We start from the raw sequence: 23,478 nt of genomic DNA on the forward strand, positions 1-23,478 counted from the left end.
TGTGAGGCATGACTAATAAGTGCTTTGAAGATATACAGTCATAATTAAGTAAACTACAAATCTGTTTTGTTGTGGTATGGAACACTTTCAGAGATGAAAATCTTATAGGAATTTACACGACTGTAAATCATGGCCTTAGTATATCTATAAGGTTGCATTATTATAAGTAGTTATGGATATTAAAGTAAGTCATTTGCCCGTCTGGCTTTTCAGATTTAGGGTCATGTATTCAGAAATGTATACGCATTTGGGACACTACATTCTGGAATTTTTAACCAGATATAAAATTTCATTTTCACAGAAAGACAGTCTCATGAAAAAGACCACATATCAAGTAAACGAGGAAAGACACTTACATGTGTTTGTGGGTGCTTAGAGGGGAAACGTAGAAAAGGGAATTCAAAGAAGGAAATAACTGGAAAATAATCACCCCATAAAAAGTTAACCACTGTCTCCAGAGTAGTAAATTATAAGTTGACGGAGCAATTTGAAACAGGAAGTTGGATAGAATGCAGTTTGTTAGAATGTTGTTTAAAAATTAAAATGTTGCAAAATTGGACTAAGGAATTTTAACATAATTTTAATGTATGAAAAAATTTTGGAACTATGCCATATTACTTTTCTTCACTTCTAAAAAAGTGTACAGTAACTGCGTATAAAATTTCCTATGAATTCAGCCTGTAATTATATGTTAGAAAAATATTTTTATTTCCTTTATACATGCAAACTATGTACTACATGCATATGTATGTGTGTATCTAACTTTAAAATTTTATGTGGAATATTTTTTGTTCTGATATTGCAATACTATATTTTCAGTCTGATATAAAGAAAAATGTATCAAAAAGTCACTATTTTCCACTCCTTAGTGAAATCCAGGGGAAAAACATGAAGATTGAATGAAGAGTGGAGGAAATTAATAAATGAAGCAAGTCATCTTTCTTTCTCAGCATTCATATGCACCCTAGGAAAAGATCTTTAGGGTCTACCTGAAATTCCTCCATCCTTGTCACTTGCAATGGAACAGGATCCATAAGCTATGAAGCTGCCTATTACCAATCTCAGCTCATTCTCCACTGAAAAAAATACTTCTAGATTCATTCAAAATAGCAATTTACTTGCAGTCACTTTTATATGATTTAGCCATGAATTTGGATCTGAATCAGAGTTACAAATTTTAGGGTTAAAGAGAAAATTTCAAATACTCTAACAGAACTCATCTGTTTTATATGCAAATCTGAATGTCAATTGTACTATATACTACACTGTTTTTTCCGTCAACAACTATCCATATGGAGCAAGTTTTAAGAAATCTGAGATATATCTCACTTGAATTATCCTTTTTGCCATTCTTATGTTACTTACAAGCCAGTTTTTTTTTTTTTTAATTAAAATAATATGGTTTGGCCCTTGAGGGAGAACATATTTTTTTCATATCAAGTACTAACTGGGTTCCCAGTTTGTGTTATATATTGGGCTTAGTCCTGGAAGCCACAATGATTAGCAAGATAGGGATGGCCCCTGTTCTAAGGGAGCCCCCCCAAGAGAGAGACAGGCTTAGACCAAACAACAATATAGTGTTATAAGAATCTCTGATTGCTATGTGGAAAAACAATAAAAGCACATTTTAAACTAAAACACAGCATAAAGTGTATTAGGTCATAAAGTGTATTAGCCTTAGAATTTTGTATACCCTTAGTTTTAAAATATACTTTTCCAGTTTTAAAAACCAATATATAACTATATTTATATTTATTACATTATTTCTCATAAATTTTTATTTATGAAGTGTATTTTACATTTCAAATCCTTTCGTCTTCAATTTCTTCTAGGTGTCAAAAAGCTATTAGTCTGACAAACCACATTACCACATCCATTTTTATTAGCCACAAAACAATAACTTATAATATTCGACCTGTGATTAAATTGCAGTTTAAATGTTAACAACTGAATTAATTTTAACATGCTTCTACCTTGTTAGTTTTGCTGTTTGAAGTTTTCTGTTGCTACTTTAACATAAAGCACATCAACTGTATTGTCTTTATAGATTGTTCTCTTATTCAAAGAGTTATTACTCATTTACTAAAAATAAGGTGACTAATAGAACAAGGCTTTCTGAACTATATATCAGGGAGAAAGTTTTATAGCCTTCGTATTGCTTACAAATCAATTCCTTAGAGTCGGCCTGCCATTAGGAGCTTTTAAGACTGCCGAGAGCTGTGTCATTCACTGCTGTTTTGACACATTAATGCACTAATGGTATGTTTCGGCTGACATAACTTCTTTTAAGTTCTGTTACAATAATTATCAAGACCTATGAGATATGCAAAGTTAAGCAAGGTGACAAAGAGTATGGAAATACTCAGATATTCCTGGAGCATTCATTTCAAAATGACAGTGAATAATTAAGAAACTATAAAAACAGAGATAAGAACTATCTGCTTGAGAACCCCGTCAGAGGAAACAAAGAGACAGTCACTTAGAAATGATGGCAGGTACACTTAAGTATTCATTTTCTTTTTATAAAATAAAGTTAAAAGTTATGATAACACATTCACATACTAAAACATTTGAGCTATTGGTAGTTTATTAAATGAATATACATTTAAAGAGCACCTAATATGGTGAAAATGGAATTGTCAAAAATTATTTCACCTTTTGTGGGAAGGTAGACACTAGTCTTCCAGGAAAAACAAAAGCATTAATGTAAACTAGTAGATATGGCACACTCAGGAGGAAATAATTGGCTATAGGCAGGAAAGTACTTAATCTGCCTTCTGTTGTCTCCCTCTTTTATTTTATCATATCTAGCACAGCAGCACAAAACAACAAAATTCCTCCATACAACCTTCCTGTTAGGTTACTTCCATCTAAAACATTAAACGCCTTCCTTTTATTTATCTCATTAAAACAAAATTTTCATCAATCTAGCTATCAGTTCATTCATATCAACATTTTCTTTACCTCCAATCTGATGCTAATGTGAGGAAATTACATTAAAATCTTGTAATAGAATTTGTTTTCATCCTTCCCCTTTCCTTGTCCTGATGAATGGCCTAGCTACTTGCTGAAACTTGGTGCCTTACGGGACAGTGAAACCAAAAATAAACATCAAGTCCCTGCCTTTCAAAATATTAAAATCAGCAAACAAATAAAAATAGTAATTCAGTCTTAATACAGGAAAACTGAAAATAATAAGAACTGCAGAGCTGACAGTACAGAGACAAGAAATTAAAACATAGAAAAGATGGAGATATGAGAGGCTTAGAACCAGAACTAAAATATAGGATATAGCTGCTCTCTTCCCTAGCTTGCTCTGAGAGGTATCAAGGTCCAGAAAGTTGCCCAGAATTCCATGTCAAAAGGAAATGGAATTGAGGGAGCTATGAAAGGAGATTGGTGTAGAAAAGCCCATGGAGATTCCTGGAATGTCAAGAAAGTATAGAAGGGCAGCCAAATTCTCCTTATCATGAAAGGATTAAAAAAAAAAACAACAACACAGAGCCAGGAGACACTGAGGAGCATTTTGGACATAATGAAGGAAGTCGCAAAAAAAAAAAAAAAACAACGGGGGATCAAATGGAGATGCATACACCTCTGCAAATGCCAGCACAGAAGGAAGATCCCGGGAAGATGATGATCACTCAGAAAAGATGACTCTAGAGCAAATATCCCTTTGCATCTCTAGCTGGGATACTCCACAGCTAGGAATTCATCTTATTCCTGAAAAAATGAGAGAAGAGTAAAGGGGAAAAAGGGAGAGAAGGAAAGATAACAAGAAGTAGAGAAAGGATGAAAGAGAAGAAAGAGGGATGGATGGGGGAAAATTGCAAAATAAACTAGTTGGGAGATCAGATTTTTTTGAGTCAGAATGTCAGAGTTTAACTCTCAGTTCTATGTTATTTGCTGTGTAACCTTGAGCAAGTTACCTCACCTTTTTGTGCCTCAGATTTGCTATCTGAAAAACTGGGATATCAGTGGTACCTAACTCACAGAGATGCTATAAAATTAAATGTGTCAATACACAGGCAGAACTTAAAGAGAATAAAAGTAAAGCTTTTAAACAAGTGGAGAGGATATTCTGGTAAAAAGGAATAGAATAATTATGGCATGTCCAGGTAGCAAGTACGTGTCCAAGTAGAGGACAGTTGGCTAAAGTGGAATATTTGTACAGAAAAGAAAATGAGCTGAGTATGGCACACTAGATAGGAATTAAGTATAAAAAAGCGGACAAGGACTTGGGTCTAGATCTTGTGTTCTGCATGCAGAGGGTCTACTATAAGTAGGTATGGAATTGATGCATGAAAAAAAAATGGTCATTGGGGAGTCAAAGAAGGCCTTTAAATTGGAGGAAACATGTATAAACCACTAGATTTTGAAAGACCAATCTTGCCTAGTTAGATTGAGAATAAGAGATGAACTAGAATGAAGTAAATAGGATAGAAGATACACATATTTTCATAATAATGTGCTAACATTGACAAGAATAGTGACAGTGAAAATCAAATGAAATTTATAACTAGAAATCTAAGTCAGAAAAAATACATAACAAAATGATAAAGCTATGAAAATCATAATCTCCAAACACTGACTTCATAGATTAAAAAGAAGGACATTAAAAATCCCAACATTCTTTTCCTTGTTTCCTGGCCTTTCCATAATGACAATGGTCCTCTGTTGCTCATTATCCAGAATGGACACATCAGTAAGTCAGTATTCAGAAATATACTGTGGACACCATGAAATATGTATGACGGTAACACTGGGATTAACAACAAAATCAAAGACCCATTATTTTCTATTATTTCATCATCTTTGGGAGAGTTTTTGAAAAATCAAACTAGAATCTCATCTTCAACATACATAAGTTCTAATTTGTTCAGAAAGAATTTACAATAAAGATTATATTTAAAAACTGAACTATATTAGCATGCATGCATTAGTGGGTTAGAATAGAATCCTGAAGTTAAAACAGGATGAATTAAATTAACTTTAAAGAAAAGTATTTTACACAGCCAAAGTTAATTTGTCATTTTAAAAGTCAGAAACAAATATACTATGCAATCCAAGTATATTTTATAAAATATTAGTTGTAATGGAATATCTATGATTACTAGTAAATACCAGTTAGTTATTACACTTTCAATTGAAAGCCTGAACTTCTCTATCTCCTGTAATCAGAGGATATAATTTTTTTTAAACCTACATCCTGAGATTATTAGTAAAACCTAGTAATCACAGATATCTAATTAACTGAATACTGTTTACACAAATATTTATTTTGATACATTGGACTGTTTTTTAATATAGTAATTTGATGCTACAACTAAAATAGAAAAAGAATATTAATAGAATTGCTAGTACTCTATATTTTCATGTTTTTTCTTCTATTGAAGAATAAAAATAAAACTCTGCTGCTTTTACATAAACTTTACTAGGCTTCTTGTATATAATTTAGGGGCTTTTTAGTAGGTTTTCAAGCTTTTATAATTTCAAGTAGTTAAAAATTTCCCTACTTCCAGTTTACAATGGACTCTGGTGGAAAATCAAACACTGTATAGTAAAATTTGTTGGAATTAATTTTTCCACTATGCAATTAATATTCATTTAGCTATTTAAATTCAATATGTTACCATACAAGTTATTAATATATACTTACTTTAGGGGTTACTAGTGAGAATTAAATCATTTATAATAACACAAGTTTTACTAGAGAAACCTGACAAACACCCTGCAGGTGATATGAAAACTTTGTATAGCCTTAAGTAATATTTTTAGCTCAGAGAAGAGAGCTGATTTATACACACACACATACATGCTGGTGAGCTGTCCTACAGATAAACAATGGAAAGTGTAAATTAGACCAGCAGAAGTTTTGGTTGGACAGCTGAAGAATAAATAAAACACTGGTATGGCCTGGAGGGGTTTTAAGTTTAAAAACAATTGTTGACCATCTACACTAAATAATTTGAACAATCTTATGACTCAAAACAGATGTCTGGAAGGCATAATCGCTTATAAGTCTTTCCAGCTATGATATTACAATTTTAATTTCTTGCAATATCATATACCGTTGTACTACCAAGATGCTTGTCACATGTGAATGAAAAGTTTCCTCCACTACAGTGAAGTAGCTCCTTAAAGAAGCCAGCTAGTTGAACAATTAAAAATGTCATGCTGCTTTAATGTTACAAGTTTAATGTAATACAAAACATGTTTATCCACTGTATAAATAGCACATAGTATTTGACATTTTTCTACTATTTTATGGTTTTAGATACATAACATGAAGTTTTCAGAAGAAAAATTTAGTTCAGTATTCAAAAACTTAATTAAAGAGTATGCAGAAGTTTTGATGCAAGATAGATTTGGATTGTATTATAGCCTCTGTTTCCTATCAGTTGGATACAGGTTTTAAACACTTAGTCTCACTTTCAACATCTATCAGAAGAGGCCATACTTACAAAATTAAGTATTCCCAGCATATTTATAAAGATTAAGTAACAGCTATTATATACAGGCCTGGAGAGCATATGATAGATGCTCAATAAAAACCAGTCATGAGTCCTCTTATTATTTGTGTTTATTAGCAAATTAGTAATAGTAAAAGGTAAATGGATAGTCAAAAATTGTTTGTTAGACTTGATAGTCTTAAAAGGTATGATTATTTATCAGACAAAATGTATAGTATTAGGTAACCATATAGTTACTATGCAGTTGTTTGACTTTCCACCAGATTCCATTGTAAAATTGGAGAGGTTGGGGAAACATTGTCTAACATCAGAGGAAAAAAAATATTGGTCAGTAAGTGCATCTTCTCTAGGTTGAGGTAATTCTATTTTACCCAACAACAAATTATAGTCATTCGCTCAGCATGTAGTCACTGAATGGGGTATTGGCAATGCAATGATAAAAAGAGATGCAGACCCAGAAGCATGAAATGTACAGTGAAGTGAGGGAGACATATACTATTAAAACGATCACAATACTGAGTACATAGTTAAAACTTATATAAAACATCTTGGTCCCTAAACAGGGATTCAGACTTGGGTTCAGAGCACTAGGAAAACTTCTTGAATGACCAGATTAATCAGTTATTGTTGCAGAAATAGACAATGGAGACTCCAGGTATATAGCAGAGAAGCTGAACTACAACAAAATGTGTAAAAGCTCTGTTTATTTTATAATTTAAAAGCTATCAAAATATAGAAGAAAGGAAATTAAAATAAATATGGCTAACAACTATTTAATATGCCAATTATACCATTATCTTTTTCTAATAGCACTATTTCAACAAATCCCTAAATTTATCACTGCAGTTGTACCAGACTTGTTTTTTTTTTATTTTTTTGGTTGGTATTCCCAACTTTAGGAAATGGCAACCCACTCTAGTATTCTAGCCTGGAGAATCCCCATAGACAGAGGAGCCTGGCGGGCTACAGTCCATGGGGTCGCAGAGAGTCAGACAGGGCTGAGCAACTAAGCACGCATAGAGTGTTATCTCTATAACACAGAGTAAACAAATTTGAGATTTTCCAGTGCTATTCTGATTTTCTTGAGTCAATATTTCAAAATTTCTTTAATGAGCAAGACACGTTTGATATTATATTGGTGTGATTCTTCTCAACTTACAGGAAGCTCCATATTCTATCTCCTTTATTATTGCCTTCTGTTTGTACTAATAATGCCTTGATTCTCATTCTTTTGTTGAAACACAAAAGAACAATGTTCTTTTCCTAAGTATCTTATTCTAATGGGATTCTAAGAAGCTAGTCCATTATTTTATTTTTTAATGGACAGATTAACATGCACTTCATCAAACAGCAACCCTATCTTTTGGAGCATTATCTACTGAGATCTTCCTAGTAAGGATCAGATTGTCTCCATCTCTGAGTTTCAATCTGGAAAGATTTGGTACAGTCAATCACTGGATTTCTAAGCTGAAGCAAGCTAACATTCCCAGATCACAGACTGATTCTTCATACTGACAACATTTTTGTTCTTCTTCAGTAGAGGCCTGTGTTCACATCTTTCCTTTCCAAGAATTCAACTTCAGTAGCTCAAAAGGTAAGTGAAGCAGCAAGCTGACTTTCAAATTAAAGACTTGTCTTTATACAGAACATATATATATAAAGTAACTATTTAACAAAAAAGGCTAATTTTAATCAGAGATATTTCTATATTTAAACATGTAGAATATTCTATATGTAAAATCCAAACTCTTGGATAAAGTGAGTTCACTGAACTATACCTTATAAATTATAATAATAAGCAATACCTGTATATTTATAATATGTATAAGTCATATGTATATATTATATACACTTGTTCTTAAATCTTAAGTACTACTGGAGGAAGGAATAAAAACTTAGTATTTAATGGGGATAGAGTTTCATTTTAGGAAAGTGAAAAATTTGGGAGATGGATGGTGGTGAGAATTGTACAATGATGTGAATGTACTTGGTGCCACTGAACTGTACAATATGTTAAAATAGTATGTTTTATATGACTTATCACAATAAAAAATTTTAAAAATAAAACAGACACTATTACAGAGAGTAATCAATACCATGAATAAAACATTATAGGGTGACACAACAGAAGCTATCTGAGATTGAATTCAAAGGGAAAGTTTCTCTGAGGAATTCATAGTTCACCAGAGACACTAAAGACATGAAAGGAGGCAGTCTTTAATCAAAGTGAGACAGAAGGCTCCTGAACCTCCCTCCTCCCATGGACACACCAAATAAATAACACACATGGAGCAGTTCCCTCTAAAAGAAACCCAGAAATCAACTGAGCAGCTCTTACACATTGGCAAATGAGAAAACATTCACAATGAAGTGGGTAGGAAAATCTGAGACGTGCTCTCCCTATAAACCTTATTGCCAGCATAGCACTATAAAATTAAGAGAAAACTCCCAGCTTCTCCCTGTAAAGCAAAGAGTTTGTACACTATATCTAGCACATCAACTTTAAAGACTCAAATAAGGGCAGGCCCTCAAGACATTTACCTGGGAAAGCCAATGGAGCTTGAGGCCATGAGACCCACAAGACCACAGCAAATAAAGAGGTAATGAACAGGATCAAGCATAATCTGCAGCTATCAACTGAAGGCTCAGTGCAGAGACAGTGGCAAAAATTGCCCATCCTCCTAGTCTTTCCCTAAATGGGGACTATTTGTATACTTTAAAGGCTGTGGTCTAAAAGTCAGGCTTCTAATTTAGCATACATCACTAGGCTGGCTATGAACCTCAGCTGAGAACAGGGAAGCCAGTGGACACCTCTCTCACCCTTTCTCTCCTGCCTACTCCAATTCACAAGTAATTCCCCTGGAAAAGAGCTTGTACACAGTTCTGCACCCCAGCTTTAGCAGCTGCTACCCAAGGGACAGGTCCCCAGATTGTCTGGCTCTAAATGGATTCCCACGGGACTGTAGCAAACAAAAGAGTCCTTAATGGGCTTAGGAGTACCCCCCCCCCCAAAAAAAAAAAAAGTTACACACCTGAGCCCAGTACAGTCTCTCTCTCTCTTTAGTTGCTAAGCCATGTCTGACTCTTGCAACCTCATGGACTATAGCCCACCAGACTCCTATGTCCATGGAATTTCCCAGGCAAGAATCCGGGAGTGGGTTGCCATTTCCTTCTTCAGGGAATCTTCCTGACCCAGGGAACAAACCTGGGTCTCCTGCACTGCAGGCAGGTTCTTTACCAAATCAGCTACGAAGGAAGCCTGCCCAGTACAGTGGGAGATGGCAAAAAGTCACACCCCACCCCCAGGAGTGACTTAACCATACATTTCCCAGTATTGCCTGGGATCCAGTTCTACTCAGGCTGAATATACATGCTGACTGTGATCCTTTCTTTTGGGACATTGATGGATCTTGGCACACCCTCAAATTAGTTGGAGTCACTAAGAGCAAAGGAAGAGGACTGGACATCATAAAGATTTAAGAAACAATCAGGAGCATGGGTTGGGCTAGCTGACAAGGTTCATTCATCTCCTACATGAGACCACTCTGTCAGGCCCAGGAGAGGTGGCTGTTTTACCTAATGCACACGCTGCTGCTGCTGCTGCTGCTGCTGCTGCTGCTGCTGCTAAGTCGCTTCAGTCGTGTCCGACTCTGTGCGACCCCATAGACAGCAGCCCACCAGGCTCCCCCATCCCTGGGATTCTCCAGGCAAGAACACTGGAGTGGGTTGCCATTTCCTTCAATGCATGAAAGTTAAAAGTGAAAGGGAAGTCACTCATTTGTGTCCGACTCTTCGCGACCCCATGGACTGCAGCCTACCAGGCTCCTCCATCCATGGGATTTTCCAGGCAAGAGTACTGGAGTGGGGTACCATTGCCTTCTCTGACATAATGCACATAAACCAACACAAAGAATCATGGAAAATGAAGCAACACAGAAATATGTTCCAAACAAAATAACAAGATGAAACTATAGAAGTAGATCAAAATGAAATGAAGACTCATATAGAGTCAAAATAATGGTCATAAGAGATGCTCACTGAGGTCAGATGAACAAAGTACTTAAAAGTACTAAACAGAAATAACAGAGCTGAAGAGGATAATAACTGAACTTACAAATTCAATAGAGAAATTGAACAGTTGACTAGATGAAGTCAAAGAAGCAATCAGCAAACTCAAGGACATAGCAGCAGAATTAATTCAATCAGAAGAACAAAAATAAAAAAGAATGAAAATGGTGATGATGGCTTTAACAGAATTTATGGACTACCATAATAATATGCACTATAGGGATACCATTAAAGAGAGAAAATGGGTGAGGGAACTAGAAGAAATAATGACAAGAATCTTTCTTAACCTAAGAAACAAATATCCAGATCCTTTTGCATGGAACAACAAAAGACCCAGGACAGCCAAAAAGAAGAAAAAAAGCTAGAACTTTCAAAAGCTTCTTGAAAAAGAAGAACAAAGCTAGAAGCTTCACCCTTTTTGGTTTCAAACCATATTACAAAGCTATAATAATCAGAACATATAATATTGGCATAAAAACAAGACACAGACCAATGGAACACAATGGAGAGACCAGATGTAAATTCATGTATATATAGTCAATTAGTGTAGGACAAAAGAGCCAAGAATACACAATGGAAATAGGACATTTTCTTCAATAAATGTTGCTGGGAGAATTGGGACAGCCACATGAAAAAGACAAAAACTGGATCCTTTTCTCACACCATCCATAAAATTCAACTTACAATGGATTAAAGACTCAAACACTTGAATGTAAGAGTTAAAACCATAAAACACCTAGAAGAAAACATAGAAGGCATATTCCTTGACATTGGACTATATATATTTTTTTACTTTGACACCAAAAGCAATGACAAGAAAAGCAAAAAGAAACAAGTGGGACTACATTAAACTAAAAAGCTTCTCCACAGCAAAGAAAACCATCAACAAAATGAAAAGACAATTTAAAGAATGGGAGAAAATATTTGCAAATCATATCTTATAAAAAACTCATAGAAGTAAATAGAAAAAAGAAAACCAAAAACTAATCCAGTTTAAAAATTGGCAAAGGAGCTGAATAGATATTTTCTCAAGAAGATAAACTAATGACTAACAAGTATATACATGAAAAGCCTCTCAACATCACTGACCATTAGGAAATTCAAATAAAAACCACAGTGAGAAATCCTTCTTCTTCTGTTAGAATGGCTATTATCAAAAGAGAAGAGATAAAAAGTACTAATGAGGATTGTGAGAAGAGGGACCCCTTGTGCACTGTTGGCAGATAGTAAATTGGTACAGCCCCTGTGGGAAACTGTATGGAAGATCCTCAGAAAATTAAAAACAGAACTACCATGTGATCCAACAATCTGACTTCTGGGTAAATATACAAAGTAAAGAAAATTATTTTCTGGAAGAGAAATCTATACTCCATTTTAGCATTATTCATAGTAGCCAAAATATGGAGAAAACCTAAGTGTGTTTATCAATGCATAAATGGATAAAGAAAATTTGGTATGTATGTGTTGTGTGTGTATGTGCCTAAACTGTTGTAATTATATAATGATGATGGAATATTATTTAGCCATGGAAAGGAGGACATCTTGCTGTTTGTATATGGATTAGCCCTGACAACCTTCTACTAAGTGAAATAAGTTGGATAAAGAAAGATGATATTGTAAGAGAGAAGAACAAATTTGGCATATTGGATCTGTTTATTTTACTTTGCCCGAGTATACTAAAGTCCTTTGTTTAGCTCATAGGAAACATCTTGACCAAGCCCACATGGTCAACTCCAGCAAAGAAGAAATTAACACCCCCCTCCCCAGAGTCTGGCCAGAACTAGGAAATATGTGCAGCAACTTACTGCCTTTTAAGTTTATCTCCTCATTTCTCCATCTTTGTTCTATGAAAGAAACTACCACCCAAACCCAGGGAAGATGGTTCTTTGGGACACTAGTCTACCATGTTCTTGGTCTGCTGGTTTTCTGAATAAAGTTACTGTTCCTTGTCCCAACAACTTGTCTCTTGATTTGTTAACCAGTTGTGCAACAATCAGTATAAGCTTGGACTTGGTAACAACAGAATTATATGTGGAATCTAAAAAAAAGCTGAATTCACAGAAACAGATAGAATCATGGTCACTAGAGACTGGGGTGGGGTGGGGTGGGACTATGCAGAGATTTGGGTCAAATCCAGTTACAAACTGAATAAGTTCTGGTGATCTAATGTACAATACAGTGATTATAGTTAACAATTATGTATTATATAATTGACAGTTGCTAAGAAAGTAGATCTTAAATATTCTTAACTACAAAAAAGAAATGATAATTATGTTGTGTGATAGAGGTGTTAGCTTATGTTATGGGGGTAATAATTTTGCAATATATAAAATATATCAAATCAATACATTGTACACTTTACATTTACACAGTATTTTATGTCAGTTATAGCTCCATAACTGTAGGGAAAAAAGAAAAAGGGAGGAAGTTAAAAAAGAGAAAAAAGACATGAAGGAATCAGGCTGCAAAGCTTCTGGGATGAGCCCATGGTAAGAAATAACAGCTAAAAGAAAATCATCTGGAAATCACTGTAGCTGAAATATAGTAAATAAGGAAGAGAATAATTTAAAAGTAGGTAAGAGCCAGATTGTGTAGAGTCTGGAAAGAAACGTTGAGAAGATTGAATATTATTCTAACGTATGGCTTCCCTTGTGGCTCAGCTGGTAAAGAATCCACCTGCAATGCGGGAGACCTGGGTTCCATCCCTGGCTTGGGAAGATCCCCTAGAGAAGAGAGCAACTACCCACTCCAATTCTTCGCCTGGAAAATTCCATGGACTGTATAGTCCATGGGGTCTCAAAGAGTCGACACGGCTGCCGCTTTCACTTTGCTTAGGGCTTCTCATTTTAGGAGGAACACAGAGAACATGGAATGGCATAGCACTGAGGCTAAATCAAAAGGTACACCCAAGGGCTTCTCTCCCTGCTGATGATCTGAATATTTCCTATCATGGTGCCCAAATATTTTAAACGTCTTCAAGCTTAATATAAATGGTTTGCTCACTGAACATTCCTGAAAAGAATAGAGGGTGTCCTTTTTCACCTTCTCTTCTGAGGACATGAGTTCTAGTGTTTAATACATAGTCATAAGTGCCTATCCTTGCTTTTCCTAGGAGGCCCATGTAAATACAGGTTCTCGAGTACATATTTCCTTGAAATTCACTCTGGAAAACAAGTTATCAGATTAAGACTCTTCATTAATCAATAATAATAAACCCCACATCAATGGTCTAGAGCTTTCTCATACTGCTTGAAGTATGACCATCTGGAAAAGAAATTTAGTGTGTAAAGAATAAATTTCTTTTGAGAGAAATATGTGGAAGTAAATTAATTTTTCTGACTTAATAAAGAGAAAGACTAATAGCTTACAGCTTCAAAATGCATTTGTGAAAAGAAAAAGGCATATATGTCTATATAGTCAGTTTTCTTACCTAAGGGAGCTTCTTTGTCAATTCTGAAAATACAGTTTTAATGTAGTAATATAACTCAGAGATTAAAGGATTTTTAGCAATCATATAATCCTAATTGTTAATAAATGTATAATTTATTAATGCCAGGTAATTATATAAGCCTTGTTTTGCCTTAGAGTTTTGTCTTTTTTATTTAGGTCACTATACTAGATGGCAAATACCAATGAGAGAAAATATCCTGCTTATTAAGATTTAGGTGATAATCAAATTATACATTAACTACTAAAGTTACTATTGACTTTATGGTTCCAAGAATACAAGGTTTATATAATTTTATTTTATAACAATAAATTGAATATATAATCTGTAATCTTGATTCCTAAAGGAGATCAGTCCTGGGTGTTCATTGGAAGGACTGATGTTGAAGCTGAAACTCTAACACTTTGGCCACCTGATACAAAGAGCTGACTCATTTGAAAAGACCCTGATGCTGGGAAAGATTGAGGGCAGGAGGAGAAGGCAATGACAGAGGATGAGATGGTTGGATGGCATCACCTACTTGATGGACATGGGTTTGGGTGGACTCCGGGAGTTGGTGATGGACAGGGAGGCCTGGCGTTCTGCGGTTCACGGGCTCACAAAGAGTCAGACACGACTGAGTGACTGAACTGAACTGAACTGAATCTTGATTCAGTCTCCTTGAGATCATAAGTAAAGTCTTTTAAACGTTATCATATTTTAATAAAAATCACTTGGAGAATTAAACACATAGATGCTGGCATGAATAGGTCCTTGATAGGACTCAAATATTTGCATAATTAGGAATCCCCTTGATATATGAGATCTACTGGCCACACATTGGTATATTGTAATGAAGAAGACATCCAAAAGAGAAAAACTGAAAAGCTCCCCCCACCACCCACCCAGTCATAATTTGATTTATCTAAGGGAAACTCTGCAAACAAGTCATGGAAAGTTTAACTTAAAATTAAACATATTTATCAAATAGCTTCTAAACAAACTTAACTAAGCAAATATACGTCATCAAAAAATAAGTTGTAAAACGAATCTCTATGCATAAAAACATTATGAAGACACAATTCCAATTAATTATAAGTCAATATTTCAGAATGTGTGATAACAAAGTTCATGGAATCTATAGAGATATCCATAAAGTATACAGTTCAGCTTCAAATAACAGTACCAGTGAGTAGTAGGACTTTTCAGATGATATCTATAGACTATTGTTCTTTATTGTAAGATTCACAGGTTGAAAGAAAGGACAAATGGATTAAATATTTTTAAAAGAACAATGGAAATAGCAGAGCTCTCTTCAAATATTCAAAGGACATTCACAAAGAAAACACTTCAGCCACATAGCTGTTGTAGAGAACTAGAAAAATTGAAGAAAGCTGTGAGGAGGGAATTGTGTAATACAAACAGCCTTCAGCAGTTAGAGCTGTTTAGTGAAACAGAATAGTACAAGTACAAGCTGTCAGGAGAGAGGGTTCCTGACCTTGGCAAGATGTTATACTTGATGACCCTCATGTTCCCTTTCAAATCTGAATTCAGTGAACAAAAGAACAAATCTACCAAAAGTAGAGGAGCATACTTTGCAAAGTAGTAGCAATACAAAAATAAAAAGCATTCTCTTTACAGGAGAATTGAATTTTATAGCCATATTTTAAAAATGATATTAGCACAAGCTCACATGAGCTTACAGAAGAAAGGCTGTTTAAGGAAGGTCTACATCCACACAAGTACATATCTCACAAGGCCTCTCAGGTGGCTCAGTGGTAAAGAATCTGCCTGCCAATGCAGGAGAAGCAGGTTCAATCCCTGGGTAGGGAAGATCCCCTAAAGACGGAAATGGCAACCCACTCCAGTCTTCTTGCCTGGGAAATCCCACAGCCAGAGGAACCTGGTAGGGTATAATCTGTGGGATTGCAAAGAGTCGGACATGACCTAGTGACTAAACAACATACCTTGCAACTGAACTCAAGAGTTCCTCATAGCTCCAAAATATAAATCCTCTCTACAAAGCATTACAAGGCAACAATATAGATTTCACTGAATATTTTGGTAAAGTTATGCAAGAGAAGGTATATTACCTCAGTTCAGTTCAGTCACTAAGTCATGTCCGACTCTTTGCGACCTCATGAATCACAGCATGCCAGGCCTCCCTGTCCATCACCAACTCCCGGAGTTCACTCAAACTCACGTCCATCAAGTCGGTGATGCCATCCAGCCATCTCATTCTCTGTTGTCCCCTTTTCCTCCTGCCCACAATCCCTCCCAGCATCAGAGTCTTTTCCAAGGAGTCAACTCTTCGCATGAGGTGGCCAAAGTACTGGAGTTTCAGCTTTAGCATCATTCCTTCCAAAGAAATCCCAGGGCTGATCTCCTTCAGAATGGACTGGTTGGATCTCCTTGCAGTCCAAGGGACTCTCAAGAGTCTTCTCCAGCAACACAGTTCAAAAGCATCAATTCTTTGGTGCTCAGCTTTCTTCACAGTCCAACTCTCACATCCATACATGACCACTGGAAAAACCATAGCCTTGACTAGACAGACCTTTGTTGGCAAAGTAATGTCTCTGCTTTTGAATATGCTATCTAGGTTGGTCATAACTTTCCTTCCAAGGAGTAAGCATCTTTTAATTTCATGGCTGCAGTCACCATCTGCAGTGATTTTGGAGCCCCAAAAAATAAAGTCTGACATTGTTTCCATTGTTTCTCCATCTATTTGCTATGAAGTGATGGGACCGGATGCCATGATCTTCATTTTCTGAATGTTGAGCTTTAAGCCAACTTTTTCACTCTCCTCTTTCACTTTCATCAAGAGGCTTTTTAGTTCCTCTTCACTTTCTGCCATAAGGGTGGTGTCATCTGCATATCTGAGCAAACAATTTAATGCTAATTAATCACACTTCTCTTTTATCCAAAAAAGTCTTCATTTCCAGCTTCCATGCCTTCTTCTTTCCATGCTTCCCAATAGCTTCTAAAAATTTCTCAGATTTGAGTCTCTCCCTCCACCTACATATACCTCTCTATATTTGTGGCTTTCAGTGCTAAACTATTCAGCTAAATACCAACTCCCTTGATGCTGCATCCTCCACATTATTGCTTAAAATCATTCTGATGTGTATGAAATGCCACTGAATGCAGAGTGACTCTGTACTCTCAGAAATACTCAGGGTGACTTGTAAATAACAAATACCTTCTTCTGCTTCACTTTATCTTTTTTATTTTATTTATAAGCATAACTATGGTATGTATTAAATGTAAGTTCATGTTTAAAAAATAATTGTTTTGCTAACAACTCAATTTTCCTATCAGTGCAAATCTTCTAAATGTATAGGCTCGCACTATAAACTTCTGGTTATAAATCAAGATCTACATATTCATTTGGATTGGTACTTTTGAGGTAGACAATAAACTATAAAATATAAGTGGAAACAGTTAATGAATTTACTGCCTACAATGTTTAGTATATGATTAAAAACAAATGCTTGCTTATGTTTACAGAGGAGCAAAAGGTAATCTTATATATTGTGAAATCATAAAATCAACTTAAAATTTGCTAATTATAAAGATAATACTTTTTATCTGAGTTTTCTATAACAGTACAGATTAAACTTGGCTATTCTAAAAATATAAGAAAAATACAGACCAGGAAATTTCTAAGAAGCCAGAATATTATCAAAGAAAATTAACGTGGTTTTAAAAATTCCCCAACATACTGAAGGCATTAAAACACAAATGTAACACCTGAAAAGACTCTTTCCTTCACCAAATTTCAGTTATGTGTATCTGAATTATCTTTTTGACCAGGCCCTACCCAAACTCGAGGTCTAAGTAAATCTTTTGTCTACTTACTTTGGTTTTGACAAGAAACCTACTGAATCGGTTTAGTTAGATCCCCTACTCTAGATATATTATCCCTGTAGATACCTAATCAAATTCCTCATCCACCATCTTTAATATTTCATCCCTCTGGCCTGCCTTCCACAAGAATCCTGTTGAGTTGGTTTAGAAAAAATTCCCATAGCCTTGATGTTTCCTCCTAGTAATTTTCCATCCACTGACCCCTATCCTTTCCTTGGCAGTAAATCTACACATATCCTTATTGCATTTGCAATTGAGCCCAATCTCTCTCCCCTACTGCAAAAACCAATTGTATCAGTCCCTCTTGAATAAACTCTTACCTTTAACAAGAGTAATACTTTTTTTTTTTTTTTTAACACACTAAGATAAAGGAGACATAATGCCTAATCTCTACTTAAACCTAAAATCTATAATGGAAAGTTAAACATAACATGCTAGACAACATGTTCTATCAGGCAAGAATCATTTAAGTACATTGTATAGTTCATTATCCAGTAAAAAAAAAAGAGAAAAAACACAAACCATAGATACTACAAAGCCTAGATCTAGATACAGCGGTAAATGCTAAAGAAGAGAAGGGGACTAAGGAGGAAATGAAATCTGTAGCTGATACTAAAACTGACATGTGATTGTTTTTTTACACTGTAGTATTTCTCAAAGTGTGGTCTACAGAGTGCTTCTCGAATTTTAACAGGCAAATGACATGTAAGAATACTGTTCAAAACTTAAATTCTGATTCAGTGCCTGGGAACAGGTCTGAGATTCTGCATTTCCAATAAAGTGCTGATGCTGATTCTTCTAATCCTTGGGCAAGACTTTAAGAAGCAAAGCATAGGCAACTAGTATTCATCTAGGTTGTTTCTTATGTTAGGTAGTTAGAATAGGAAACAGGAGTCCAAAATGGCGGTGGCTAAAAGACAAGGAAGGGAAAAGCCCGCGAAAACAGAACAAAGGTCGGTCAAAGGAAGGTCTGAGGACTGGAGTGAGGACCTCAGGTAGAACAAACAGCACTCCTGGCTAGCCTAATTACATAGGGCAGGCCCAGGGGGAGGAAAAAGGATATAAAACGAGGAGCCAAACGGCCGGGGCTCGCTCTCCTCCTCGTGTCTTTGGGTCAGTATGCCTTCACACCTTGAAGATGTATTTTCCTGCTATTTTCTAAATAAAACTGAGCTGTAACATGGAGCTGTAACACTGATCTAAGAGCTATAACATGGTCTGTTCCAGACTCGAGAGCTATAACATGGTCTGTCTAAGAGCTGTGACGCACCTAGGGCTTTAATGTCTGTTGCTTCAAATTTTTGTTGAGACGAGACAGAACCAAGGAGATTACACTCACCTGACATTTAAAAGGGTAAAATGAGTCAACCAAACCATGCTACATTCTGATTCAACAGATCCAAAGGGAGGCAAAGGAATCCACATTTTTAACATCTTCTCCTAGATGTTAAACTCTGAGAAGCACTGACTCATAAAAAAAAAAAAAAAAAAAAAACTGGAGGAGGATTTGGAAATGGGTTTGCTATCTGAAAACAAGTCTTCTTTATACACAGCTCCCAGGAGCTTTATACTTTAAGGATGCCCTTGATGTTAACTTTCACATGATTTCATATGAATAAAAATGTTAAGCAATGAGACGGCAAAATGATTTGCTCAGGGCCCTCTACCCCACTGGAGATGGCCCTAAGCCATTAAAAACAAATTAAGTGGTAGAAATTGAGTGGAAATAAGTTCCAAATCCTTAAGAAGCAAAGAGGTTAATTAGCAGGGTTAGTCTAGGATCCAGAACTGTGTCTTCTTGTCAATACTTTTGTTAATGATCTGGAAAAGAAGATGAAGTTTTAAAATTTGCAGAAAAAACTTATTTTAATTTTCTTGAGATTAGGGAAACTGGTTGAATTCCAAAAACACCTAACAATATAAGGTAATTAAGAAGCACAAAGGTTGGTAAAATCCATTTAAAATATGTAAAGGCAAAGCACATTTGAAAAATAAATTTAGATTACTCATACACATTGATGAGCCTTGAACTAAATGCAATTTTCTCAGGAATAAGATTTATGTATCTCTCTGTATAATTCAATGAAGACATTTGTTCACTACCTAAAGGCAATAAAAATGGAATGAGGCATTAAACCATATTAAAAGAGGCCAGAAATAGGACACACATATTATAATACCTCAATTTACAAATCAATAATATCTCTTTATCTTAACTATAGTACTTGAGTAGTCATCTTAGTCATATCATCTTTAAGAGGCTATGTGAAAAAAACAGAGAACCAGAAAGCAATGAGGACTGTTACACCTACAAGGAAAATGAGGTACTCTTTATGATGAAAGATTAAAGAATACATTTAGTTGAAGAAGGAAAATTAAAAGGATATGTAATACTATATAAAATAATGAATACTAATGGAAAAACCAATTGGGCACTTTAATTTACCTATATTTCTAAAGACCATTTGCTAGTAATAGAAAATATATAATCCAATTATATTAGGAAATAGACAAATATTACAAATAAAGGATATACTGGTTCTTAAAAATGTCTCCCTATGAAAAATTCATTGTAAACTGTATTGTATTATCTAGGTAAATAAAATGACAATATTAGCAGACATGGTTTAAAAATAATGGCTCGTAGCTATATCTGAAGATAATATGCAGTATATTGAATAATATGACCAGTTAAAATAGAGGGTTTTTCCTTTGTTCCTATACTTTGCAGTACAAAGAAAAGAAAATGGAAAAAAAAAAAAAAGATTGCTATTTCACCATGGCAGGCAAGGTGGATCTAATTCTTTCCATCTATTGTTTCTAAAAAACACAACTTTAAATATGCATTTATCAATTCCTATAAAGAAACAAATAAAATTCAGTTCAGTTCAGTTGCTCAGTCGTGTCCAACTCTGTGACCCCATGAATCACAGCACACCAGGCCTCCCTGTCCATCACCAACTCCCAGAGTTCACCCAAACTCATGTGCATCGAGTCGGTGATGCCATCCAGCCATCTCATCCTCTGTCATCCCCTTCTCCTCCTGCTCCCAATCCCTCCCAGCATCAAGGTCTTTTCCAATGAGTCAACTCTTCACATGAGGTGGCCAAAGTATTGGAGTTTCAGCCTCAGCATCAGTCCTTCCAATGAACACCCAGGACTGATCTCCTTTGGATGGACTGGTTGGATCTCCTTGCAGTCCAAGGGACTCTCAAGAGTCTTCTCCGGCAACACAGTTCAAAGCATCAATTCTTTGGTGCTCAGCTTTCTTCACAGTCCAACTCTCACATCCATACATGACCACTGGAAAAACCACAGCCTTGACTAGATGGACCTTTGTTGGCAAAGTGATATCTCTGCTTTGTAATACGCTATCTAGCTTGGTCATAACTTTCCTTCCAAGGAGTAAGCGTTTTTTAATTTCATTACTGCAATCACCATCTGCAGTGATTTTGGAGCCCCAGAAAATAAAGTCTGACACTGTTTCCACTGTTTCTCCATCTATTTCCCATGAAGTGATGGGACCAGATGCCATGATCTTCGTTTTCTGAATGTTGAGCTTTAAGCCAACTTTTTCACTCTCCTCTTTCACTTTCATAAAGAGGCTTTTTAGTTCCTCTTCACTTTTGGCCATAAGTGTGGTGTCATCTGAATATATAAGGTTATTGATATTTCTCCCAGCAATCTTGATTCCAGTTTGTGCTCCTTCCAGCCCAGCGTTTCTCATGATGTACTCTGCATAGAAGTTAAATAAGCAGGGTGACAACATATAGCCTTGACGTACTCCTTTTCCTATTTGGAACCAGTCTGTTATTCCATGTCCAGTTCTAACTGTTGCTTCCTGACTTGCATACAGGTTTCTCAAGAGGCAGGTCAGGTGGTCTGGTAGACCCATATCTTTGATAATTTTCCACAGTTTATTGTGATCCACACAGTCAAAGACTTTGACATAGTCAATAAAGCAGAAATAGTCATATGCTATTAAAAAGTTAATATCATCTCCTCCTGTGAGAATACCAAAATTGCAACTAGCTGTTGAGAAAACAATCAACAGGAGGACACTTGAACCTACCAAAGAAAACATACCCCGTGTCCAAAGACAAAGAATAAGCCTTAGCAAGATCATAGGAGGTGCATAAACATGATAAATCAAATCTCATACACACCGGGTGAGCAATGAGCAGTCTGGAGAAGTATAATACCGAAGAGATTCTCTCACTGTTGTAAAAGTTCTAAGTCTCACATCATGCGTCCAAGCTTGGAGATCCAGCAAGGGACTGGGAATCCCCAGGGAATCTGCCTTTGAAGGCCAATGGGATTTGATTTCAGGACTTCCATAGGACTAGGGGAAGCAGATTCCATTCTTGGAGGGCACAAACAGAATCCTGTGAGCACCAAGACCCAGGGGAAAGGAGCAGTGACCCCACAGGAGACTGAACTAGGAGACTACCTGCCAGTGCTGGAGGGTCTCATGTAGAGATGTGGGTTGGCAGTGGCTTGCCACTGGGACCAGGGCACTGGCAGCAGCAGTCCTGGAAGGTGCTCCTTGGCATAAGCCCTCTTGGATGTTACCATTAACCCTGCCATTGAACCCAAGTAGACCCCAGAGTTGGGTCACCTCAGGCCAAATAATTAACAGGGACTAATTAACAATAACCTCACCCATCAGTGGATAATTGGATTAAAGTTTAAGGAGCGTGGCCCTGCCCACCAGAGCAAAACTCAGTTTTTCCCACTGCCAGTCTCTCCCATCAGTAAGCTTACACAAGCCTCTTAGTCTCATCCAGAGGGCAGACAAAAGAAGCAAGAAGAAGCACAATTTCACAATGGATAGAACAGAAACCACATTACAGAATGTTAATCAGAATGAAAAAGCAGAGAGTGATGTTCCAGATGAAGGGACAAGATAAAACCCCAGAAAAACAAATGAAGTGGAGATATAGGCCATCTTTCAGAAAAAGAATTCAGAATAATGATAAGTGAAGCTTATCCATGATCTCAGAAACAGAATGGAAAAGATACAAGAAATGTTTACCAAAGACCTAACAGAACTAAAGAACAAAGAAACAGGTGAACACTACACTAGAAGAAAGCAATAGCAGAATAACTGAGGCAGAATGGATGAATGACCTGACGGACAGAAGGGTAGAAATCACTGCTACAGAACACAATACAGAATGAAGAATTTTTAAAATGAAGACTGCCCAAGAGACCTCTGGAACAACATTAAACCAATATTCAAATTATAGGGGTCCCAGAAGGAGAATAGAGAAAGGAAATATATTTGAAGAGATAATAGCTGAAAACTCGCTAACATGGAAAAGCAAATATTCAACCAAGTCCAGGAAGTGCAGAGTCCTAGGTAGTTAAACCCAAGGAAGAACACTTTGAATACAGAGTAATGAAACTGAAAAAAATTAAAGACAAGAGATAAAATATTAAACACAACAAGGAAGAAATGACCAATAACATACAAGAGAACTCCTGTAAGGCGGTAAGCTGATTTCTCAACAGAACCTCCACAAGCCAGAAAGGAATGGCACGATAAAGTGATGAAAGGGAAGAATCTACAGCCAAGAATACTCTACCCAGCAAGACTATCTTTCAGATTTGATGGAGAAGTCAAAAGTTTTCCAGACAAGC

General features: G+C 36.0%; 1 protein-coding gene and 1 long non-coding RNA gene across 8 annotated transcripts in view; one reads left to right on the forward strand and one right to left on the reverse strand.

Annotated features, from left to right (window-relative positions):
• LOC147370991 (uncharacterized) overlaps window positions 1–2,962 on the forward strand; it is a 148,829-nt gene extending 145,867 nt beyond the window's left edge. For 2 of the 3 annotated variants that reach the window (XR_015165680.1, XR_015165682.1), the window contains one exon: window positions 870–2,962. This is a non-coding gene — a long non-coding RNA (uncharacterized LOC147370991). Of the gene's footprint in view, window positions 1–301; window positions 518–869 lie in introns of those variants that run through there. The other variant, XR_015165681.1, reaches the window with a different exon arrangement.
• Window positions 1–23,478, reverse strand: part of STPG2 (sperm tail PG-rich repeat containing 2) — a 630,294-nt gene that overhangs the window by 81,216 nt on the left and 525,600 nt on the right. The gene's annotated exons all lie outside the window — the stretch shown is intronic.

Source organism: Bos grunniens, chromosome 6, assembly GCF_055505025.1.
Source record: "Bos grunniens cultivar Pamir isolate PY7600 chromosome 6, Bosgru_T2T1.0, whole genome shotgun sequence".
Taxonomy (NCBI): Eukaryota; Metazoa; Chordata; class Mammalia; order Artiodactyla; family Bovidae; genus Bos; species Bos grunniens.